Raw genomic sequence first — 9,834 nt, forward strand, 5'->3', positions numbered from 1 at the left:
ATCAAATGCTTCTAAGAAGGTATGGGAGGTGCCAGTGTAAACTATCATGTATATATGTGTGTGTATGTATGTATATGTGTATGAATACACACATACAAATGTATACACACATACTCATGTGATCATTTACATGTAATCCACTGTCATGGAGGCTACCATATGATGGAGGCTAGAGCTGCAAACTTGTTTCCTGACTTTCTCTCACATGACTGTTATCCCACACTTTTCAGCTGTTCTTTTCCTCTCTTGTGGTTCTCAGTGTTCTTCCAGTTTGGCTCTTCTGAATAGAGTCTCTCCATTGTTTCCCAGGCACTTCTCCTTCAGCAGATGATGAAGAAATCTACTCCCCACCACTGAAGTTCTCTTCTCTTGCTTTTTTCTGTTGGCCATAACAGAGGCAACAGTGGAGAGAAATAGTGTATTGAGGGCCGAATTCTACCACTTTGTCCATTGTTGGGGTACCACAATGAACCTTAGTTTCTCTTTCTGTAAATCAGAGATCCTGCCTTTTCCTTCATATCATCATTCCATGTATGACACATTATTTACCTCCTGGGAAATCTGTCAGTCGCTCGCCCCATGGCCCACTCTACATCATTTCCTCCCAGGAGCTGGGAGGAACTACCTGCCTCAGTACCACATTCTAAGATTAGTGCACAGCTAGTCACTGCCCAGGGAGATGAGTTAGAAGAGAGAATGCAAAACGAAAGAGTGCAGCACCATGGACTATGATTGCCACCACCATGCAGCAAGCCAAGATCCTGAGGGAATGGCAGAAGAGAGGGAGAGGTGGAAAAGAAGGAGGAAGGAGAGAAGAAGGAAGGAGGGAGGGAGGGAGGGAGGGAGGGAGGGAGGGAGGGACAAGGCAACTCCAATAAAACTGAATGTTGAAGCAAGACAGTCCATGCTCAGTCCACTCCCAACCCTCCCCAGCTCTTATTTGGGCCCACTTTTTCTATATTTGAAATAATGAAATGTGAGTTTTCAAGTTACAAAACATGAGATTTGACCTTGGTATCACCATAAACTCACCTTGACCTCTTCCTAGTCTTCAATGTCAATGAATTCCTATGTAGACTTGGAACTCAGCTCAAAATCTCCTTTTATATGTAATAGGGATTCAACTCCAGGCCTCATGCTTTTGTTTGCTTTTTGTAAGATGGCAGGTGCTCTGCAGCTTGAGCCAATTCTTTGATTCCAGCATTTTTGCTCGTTAATTGGAGATAGGTTTTCAAGGATTTGTCTGTGACACCTGTGTTCAAACTTCAATCCTCACATCTCAGCCTCCAGATCAGATAGGACTACAGAAGCCAGACATTGACCCAATGCAAATGAATGAGACACGCGGATTATTTTCTGGGTTTTTTGCAAGCATTGAGGCTTGAACTCAGGACTTTGCATTCCATTGGCCTTGTCACTCAAGGCTAGCAAATGACCACTTGAGTCACATTTCTACTTCCTCAAATTCCACTTTTACAAAGCTTTTCAAGATGTCCTGAGTTTCTCATGAAGAGCTGACCACTTGCTCATTGTGATCCAGAATCTGTAGCCTTCTTCTGACTGATAGGAGATTGTAAACCACATTGCCAAGCACACTATACTATGGGAAGAAGGCCCACTTCACTATCACTATGATAGTCATGACAACTGCCACTGGACAAAAGACAAATACCAGCCTGTGTGTAATATCCCAGCCATTTGGGGGGTGTGGAAGCCGCCAGCAATAGTCATCAATACTCAGTGAACCAAGCTAGTTGTCATTTTTAATAGCAGTGCAGTGGGTACTCTCCACCTTCAGGCTGATAGAGAGTAGCCCGACCTTCAATGGGGCTGAACTTTTAAAGGTAAACACCATACGCAGGTGGTAGTCACCGTATGATGTCACCTTACGATGCCCATAGTCAATAACCACAAGAATGAAGCCACACCCAGGTGGTCAAGCAGGTTAACCATTAAAAACAACAACAGCAACAACAGATTGGCAGTTAGGCCTGCCTGATTATTACATGTGTTATCTTCTCAGATTCTTGCCTGACTTTGATCTTTGTTTTGGTGCCTTTTCTGGGGCTTGAACTCTGAAATACGCTCTGAGTTTTCTATCAGTTACTAACATCTATTTGAGCCACAACTCTATTTCCAGTCTTTTGGTGGTTAATTTTAGATGGATATTTCACTGATTTGTCTACCCAGGGTGGCTTCCAATTGACCTGCTCATATGTAAGTTTCTGTGAATGAAGGATGGCAAGTTTCGGTAGTTTTTAGGTTTTTTTTTTCCTTTGAAACAGCACGATGCTACTTCAGCCATACATCCACTTCCAGAGTTTTAGTGTAGTAACATGCCAGGATTAGCTGTTTAATTCTATTTTTGTTTACTTGGTAAGAAATACTTAAACTGCTTGACCACCTGTGCGTGGTGTATTCTTGGTGAACAGGACCACCTGTGTGTAGTGCCCTCCTTTAAAAGCTCAGCACCATGGAAGGTCAGGGGTGCTGTCTATCAGCCTGAAGGAGAGTAGCCACTGAGCTGCTATTAAACTGACTCCTAGCACCATTCACTGCATGCTGGTAACACTATTGTTGCAGGGTTTGCGGACCCCAAAAATGCTGGGATATTACATTTGGCACTTAATTGGAGTGTCAATGAATGAAAGTCCTCAAGGCACAACATGGAAATGCCAGCTTAGCAAATTAGCCATCAAGATCTGTTGCTGCTGATTGTACTAAGCCTACAGGAAGAGTAAGTGGAGGGAGAATAATGTCTCTAGTCACCAATGAAGATGGCCTCCTAACAATGCCCAGCTACTGTGATACAGGAAGACCCACAAGTTGATCTGCTTGAAAGGAAGTGGTCCTTTCATAGCCAAGCCAACGACCTCTGATTCCCTTGGGTAGAATCCAGCTACAGTGTCTCATATGCCATCCGCAGTGCTTTGCCCTCTATGCCAAACATTGACCTTTCAGAATAATTTAAGATGTCAGGTCATTCCTGGATTCCACCTCCTTCACTCTGTAGTAGGGGTAGTAGGGGTCATTTGAATCTTGGGAAAGTGGCATTGCAGAGATGAGACCAGGCAAGATGTGGGTCTGGATGCTTTAAGGGTTGTGTAACAGAACTTTATTTGGCCTCCTATCACTGTGAAATTTACTTCCTCTTATCATTCCTCATCAACCAAACAGGCATCAGTAATAAATCTGTCCTTTCCATTTGTATTGAGTGAGGTATTGCATACAATTGTTAAGAAATATAGATTGAATGAGTATTTCAGTGACTGAGTCTACCCAATGTACAGATATATTAACTGCTATTAACATAAGCAAGAAGCAAAATTCAGGAATCACATCACCCAATCCAGACAGGTCCTTTTGTAACTTCTTAGAGTTGATGATGGAGATAATTGTCAGAAAATGGGGAGGAGGGCATGCTCAAGGAATCTGTTTCAGTGTTACTAAAGAAATAGTCCTGACCGATGCAGATAGCTCCTATCTGTAATCCTCACCAGTCAGCAGGCTCCAATATGGGAATTACGATTCAAACAAAGCCCACACAGAAAAGTCAAAGAGAGCTTCATCTCTAATTAACCAGAAAAATCAACTGAAGTAGAGGTATGGCTCAAGTGTGAAATCCAAGCAGGAATGTGAGGTCCTGAGTTCAAACAGCAGTACTAGAATAAAAACCAAGGGAGCCCTTTGGTGCCCAGTAGAGCCATATAGTACTGAATGTTCTTGGGTTAGAAGATGAATACAGGCTTGAGAAGGCACGTAAAATTTCACAGGGCATCATAAGTGAATTGGATAAAGCCTCCATATCATAAATATACAAATGTTGAGTGACCTGCAATTTTAATAGTACAAAATGAGGAGGTAGAGAGGAAGGAAAGGACAGAAGAAATGTCCATTGGTTCAGTGTTCTTTGAGACGAAGTGTCACTGTTTGAACTAACTCTCTGTGGTCAAATTTTGTATCTACAGTATGAGAATGGAAATGATCTCTCCTAGAAAGAATGATGATGAACAAAAATGTACTCAGGATAGAAGATAATAAAAAAATGGAAAAATATAACTACCATATGATCATGCTTTACCATTCCAAAGCATAGACCAGGAGGAGTGTAAATTAAATAGGATGAACTGAATTTGTACCCACATCTTCCTGATTCAAGGCCAGTGCTCACAGTTCTGAGGCTTGTCTGGCTCTCTAACAGAACAAAGTGAGAGAAGACAGAGAATTTCTGATGTTCTTGGGCAGAGATTTGAAGTGTTCTGGCTACGGTTCTGACCATGAGAATACAGGCACAGAAGGATGGCTGCAAAGAATTGTACCAGAGGATAAGTAGGACAATATGCCTAGGACAAGAGTTCAAGCCCCAGGACTGGCACCAAAACAAATAAAAACAAAACAAAAAATGAGGATAATCAGAATGTGAATGCAATTTTGGTTGGTATTTCCTTTGTGAATAAGGATGTTCAACATTCTTTCATGTACTTATTGGCCATTGCTATTTCTTCTCCTGAAAATTGTCTGTTCATTTGCCATTTTTGTTAATCATATTATGTATTAGTCTAGTAATTAATATTATAAGCTCTTTGTATAATTGTGATATTAATACTTCTATTCTGTGAGTTGTCTCTTTTTAATTTGATACAATCTCATTTTTCAATACTTGTTCTTATTTCCTGGGAAACTGGAGTTCTATTCAGAGAATTAATTTAGCTTTTCCTAAAATATACCTACTCTCTGAGTTCACCATGTGATTATTGGACATATTTCTGAAGTAGTGTGAACCAATGTACATTAGAGATACCACTATACCTTGATTACTGCAGCTCTCCTCATAATAACCAAACTGTGGTATAGGCAGAGGTGCCTAATTAACAATTTATGAAATTAAAATGTACAGATATAAATGAAAAGGAAATTGCTCTGCCATTAAGAAAAATAAACTTGTGTACTTGGCAAGAAAATGGTCAAAAGAATTCAAACTCAAAAAGAAAACTACCACTGCTCATTCTTTAAATATTTGGTAGAGAGCAGGTAATTTGGTCCTGGACATTTTTGTCAGGATCTCTTTGTTTATTTGGTTGTTTGTTGGCAAGACTGGGGTTTGAACTCCAGGCCTTAAACTTCCTAGGAAACATGCTATACCACTTGAGGATTGTGTGTGCACGTGTGTGTGTGTGTGTGTGTGTGTGAATATGTGTGTACATATGTGTTTGTATATTTGTGTGTGCATATATGTGTGTGCATATATGTGGGTCCTGGGGTTTGAACTCAGAGCCTTGACGCTGTCCCTAAAATCATTTTGTGCTAAAACCAGAATTCTACCCCTTGAAATACAGTTCTATGTCCAGTTTTTGGTTAGTTAATTAGAACTAAGACTCACAGGTACAGGGATTAGAGACAAGGTTCACTTGGTAGAGTGCTAGCCAATGACTGAAAATGTCAGGTATTGAGCTCCTGACCAGGGGTCAGAAATTTAAAATAAAACAGTACAGGGACTTTCCTGCCTGGGCTGGCTTTGACCCATGATCTTAAGATGTCTGCCTCCTAAATAGGATTACAGAGTTGAGCCAATGGTGTTTGGTTGCTGGGAGTATTTTTATTGCTACTTTATAATTTTTTTATATAGACTGAAATTTATTTTATTTTAAGGGTGATATACAGAGGGGTCATATAAGTAAGGTAATAATTACCTTGTCAAACACTGTTACCCTCCTTCTTTCCCTCCCCTAATTGTGTATATCTTTATCCCACTAGTTTTTTCAGTTTTTGTACCAGTCCTGGGACTTGAACTCAGGGCCTGGGCTCTGTCCCTGAGGTTCTTTTTTCCCCTTAAGGCTAGTGCTCTACCACTTGAGCTATAGCATCATATCTGGCATTTTCTGATTAGTTTACTGGAGATAAGAATCTTGCCAAGTCTCACAGACTCTCCTGCCTGGGCTAGCATCAAACCATGATCCTCAGATCTCAGCTTCCTGAGTTGCTAGGATTACAGGTATGAGCTATGGCACTTGGCCTTTGTTAAGTTTTTGAGAATTAGGGAATGAAGACATTCTGTACTCCCTTCCTCCCAATCTCAAATAGTAATTAAAAAAAAACACAACACTCCACTTTTCCTTGCAACTCTCTAATTCAAATGAGGTGGTAAAGTTGGCAGAAATACCATTTCTGTTGTCTGGCATGAGGGATAAGGAAGGTGGAAAAAAATAGCAAGCTTTTATTGAGATGAAAAAAAAATCCCTCCTCGTGGCAGAAACTGGAAACAGAGTTTCCTGTTACCCTTTATCACCAAGACAACAGCCTGGAAAAGCCTGGTGCTTCGGACTTGTCATGTTTTGCTCATAACCTTGAACGTTTAGCTTATCCTGAACTTTGCATCCATGCCAGGCAGCTGCCAAGGTAAAAAAAAAAATGCCTAGAGAAAAACAGATGGAAGACATCTCCATTCACATCTAGAGCGGGCATGAAGCTGAAGAGACTTATGGGGAGGTGGCCTGTGTTGATGATTTCCATGCAAAGTGGAGACTGTCTTTTCTTACTTAAAAACAAAACAAACAACAAAAAAAACAACTAGGCTCTTTCACAGGGGCCTTGTCCACTATCTTCTTGAGCGGTAGGTGGAGCTGTTGCATTTCTTTAAATTGCCCATGTGGGGAAGGGTGGGCTTCTCCCAATACCAGGCTCACAAAGAACATTCTGGGTCTCTTGGAAGACCCAGGGAAATAAAGACGGTCTTGTTGGACCAGGAGGGGGCACCCTGCCAGGCTGGCCAACTCCTAGAGGTAGCAAGCTCCTCTTCATTGTGCAGGACTCTCATAGGCAACGGATCAATGCAGAAATACCTCCCACCATCTCCCAGCCTGTCCATCCCTGGGTCTGGCCTGAACTCAAGAGGCAGTCCTGCGTCGGAACGTGCTGAGGTCATCAACACTTGTATATCTGCCTCACCGGGTCCTCCACACAGACCACAGACAAGGCTTCTGCTCCTATCTCTCCCTCCCTCTGTCTCCTACCTGCCTGGGGGCTCTCCAGTGAGGCCCGGCCAGCATGCCCCTCCTCTTGGTATCTATGAAAGAACTCTTCCTCACAGTGGATACCTTTTCCTCTGCCCACCTCCTAATATCTCAACACTAAAGAAATCTTACACAGTGCTGAGACGAAGATGTGTGTGTGTGTGTGTGTGTATGTGTGTGTGTGTGTGTGTGTGTGTGTGTGTGTGTGTGTGTGTGTATGTTGGTCCTGGGGCTTGGACTCAGGTCCTAGGCAACTGTGTCATAGCTTTTTCACTCAAAGCTCGTATGTTACCACTTGAGTTACATACAGTTCCACTTGTAGCTTTTTGCCAGATAACAGTCACACGGGCTTTCTTGCCCACACTGGCTTTGAACCACAACCCTCAGATCTCAGCTACCTGAGTAGCTAGGATAACAGCATAACAGCACTTGGTTTGCAGTTCTCTTCTGGATTTGAAGGAAGCACCTTCTAGGCTGAGGACAAACCCTGATGCAATTAATGCTCCTTGAAGCCCAGGAGTCATGTTACACCTGTGCTAGCTTGAGGCCTCTGAAGAGCGCATGGATTCATGTGTTTGAGTGCATGAAACCCACAGCAGGCTCTGCATGCAGCCTTGGGCAGCCTCAGCCCCTTCTTTAATTCAAGGAAGCTTCCAACTGCAACAGACTGAACTCTCTCCAACCTGAGGACATCAGCCAAGACCCCTGGGGCCAGCTCCTGTACCATCTCAGCAGCCATTGGTGGGCACTGAGAATTTATAGTGTGCATTTACAGCAAGTGTTAATTACATGCACCAGTGATTTCATTTTGTGATGAGCACACATGTCACACTTGAAATGGCTGACTTTTGGTGGCCCAACAGAGCGATGATAATGACAGTGATAAGCTGTGACAGCTTATTACTTTATAATTTTTATTGTATAGATCCATTTGCATTTTCTGGTTCATCAGTTGAATCCAGTATTTTTGGTTGGTTTCTTTATATATATATTATTGTAATTAATAGAAGGGTTACATTATATTTGCCAGATAGATGGTACATTACTTCACAAACATTGCTACCCCTTCTCATATTTTTGTCCCCATTCCCTTCCCCCCACCCCCTCCCCTCATTTTGTTCTCCCCCTTCCCTATCCTATTTCAAATAAACAAATAAACATATATACACTATATCAGATAACAAGGTAAGATACTGTAACAATATGAGGTAACCAAGGGACAACAAAAGAGATGAAAAATAACATAGTACATTAAGAACAACAATCACATTTTATATGGCTCTTGTTTCTATATCCTGGAGGTCCTTTCATTTAGCCTCATCCTATATGGCCTTATATATATCTAGGTTTTGCCCTATTTTAAACCTCTGCTAGGACAGTCCAAGGTTTCTACTGATTATGACAAATGAGGGAAACCATTGAGCCTATGTTCCTTTGAGTCTAGCTTACTTCCCTTAATATGTGAACCCAGTACTTTTTAAAATCGATTTGTTTCTTTCACTTTGATCATTGGGGCTTCCCCATTGGCATATATTTCTTCATTTGTCTCAGTACTCAAGAGACTGATTGTCATGTTCAAACACGAATCAGGGATGAACCCACCTTTAACAAAATCACTAGTCTCTTTTTAAATGCAAGAGCCAACTCCTCAGATCTTCTCTGTACTCTTGGCCTTCTCTCTAAAACTGCTACCACAGTTAGTGCGACATCCATAAAGTTTCCACTCAAATATTTTTCTCATTTCTTGTGCCGTGAATGAAATGGACTTATTTCCATGTATGATTCCCTAATTGAACCAGAATGCCTGAACATCTGAAAAATCATAACCAAAAATGCAATCATCCCTCTTAACACTAAAAAAAACCCCCCCATTGGGCCCTGACAAAAAGGGATATCAATCATAAAATATGAGTTGCTACAAATACTAATGGACAAATAAATAAAACAAAAGAGATTTACATTATTAAAACTTACCTTCAGGTTCCTATCTCTTTTCCTTATCCTGGAGGTTTAAAAAAGGAGGGGTAGGACTTCAAAGTATAATAAAATCGATAAATGTAGGTGATCTTAACATCCTAAAGTAGACCTTGTAACATGTCTAACTTGAAAACAAAAAGCACTAATAAAAATGTAAGCTAGTTCGCGATCTCTGATAAACATTGGTCCTTATACACAGTGTCCTACAATCTTTGTTAGTGCAGATCTCAGAGGATGGTTCATTGTAACTTAGCCTCAAAGATAGACTTTCTAAAGTCCCTTACACTCTGATGCTTAATTTCTGTTGGCCTTTGAGGATCCTCTTTACCAACATACTAATTGAACTAGACTATCCTCCCCCAGGGGTTTGGAGACAGTCCGCAGCTGTCTAGGTGGGCTGAAGCCCAGGATCTCTTACAATTCAGTCATCTACACATTCTAGTCATGCAATATGCCTGTGAAGTTCTCCTCTGGTTCCTACAGAAGGCATACATACTCTCAATCTTGACAACTCCACAAGGTCTGTAGTTCCTGTCAAATATTCTGAAATTTCTGAACTCTCTCCTTGCTTTCGCCCATTTTGTGTTTCTGCTGTAACCCCCTCTGGACAAACTCCTTTTTGTTACTTTTCTCTGCAAGGAAAAAAACAAAGCTCTTGCTCTCATCTTTGTGCTATTGATGAAAACAATTTTTATCAGTAGCAAAGGTCTTTTTCTTGTTTTTGGTTGGTAGTAGGTCTTGAAATCTGGGCCTTGGCTCTGTCCCTGAGCTCTTCAGCTTAAGGCTAGCACTCTATCACTTGAGCCACAGCACCACATCCAGTTTTCTGATTGTTAATTGGAGGTAG

This window comes from Megascapheus bottae, chromosome X (assembly GCF_031878675.1).
Source record: "Megascapheus bottae isolate mThoBot1 chromosome X, mThoBot2.hap1, whole genome shotgun sequence".
In the NCBI taxonomy this organism is placed as follows: domain Eukaryota; kingdom Metazoa; phylum Chordata; class Mammalia; order Rodentia; family Geomyidae; genus Megascapheus; species Megascapheus bottae.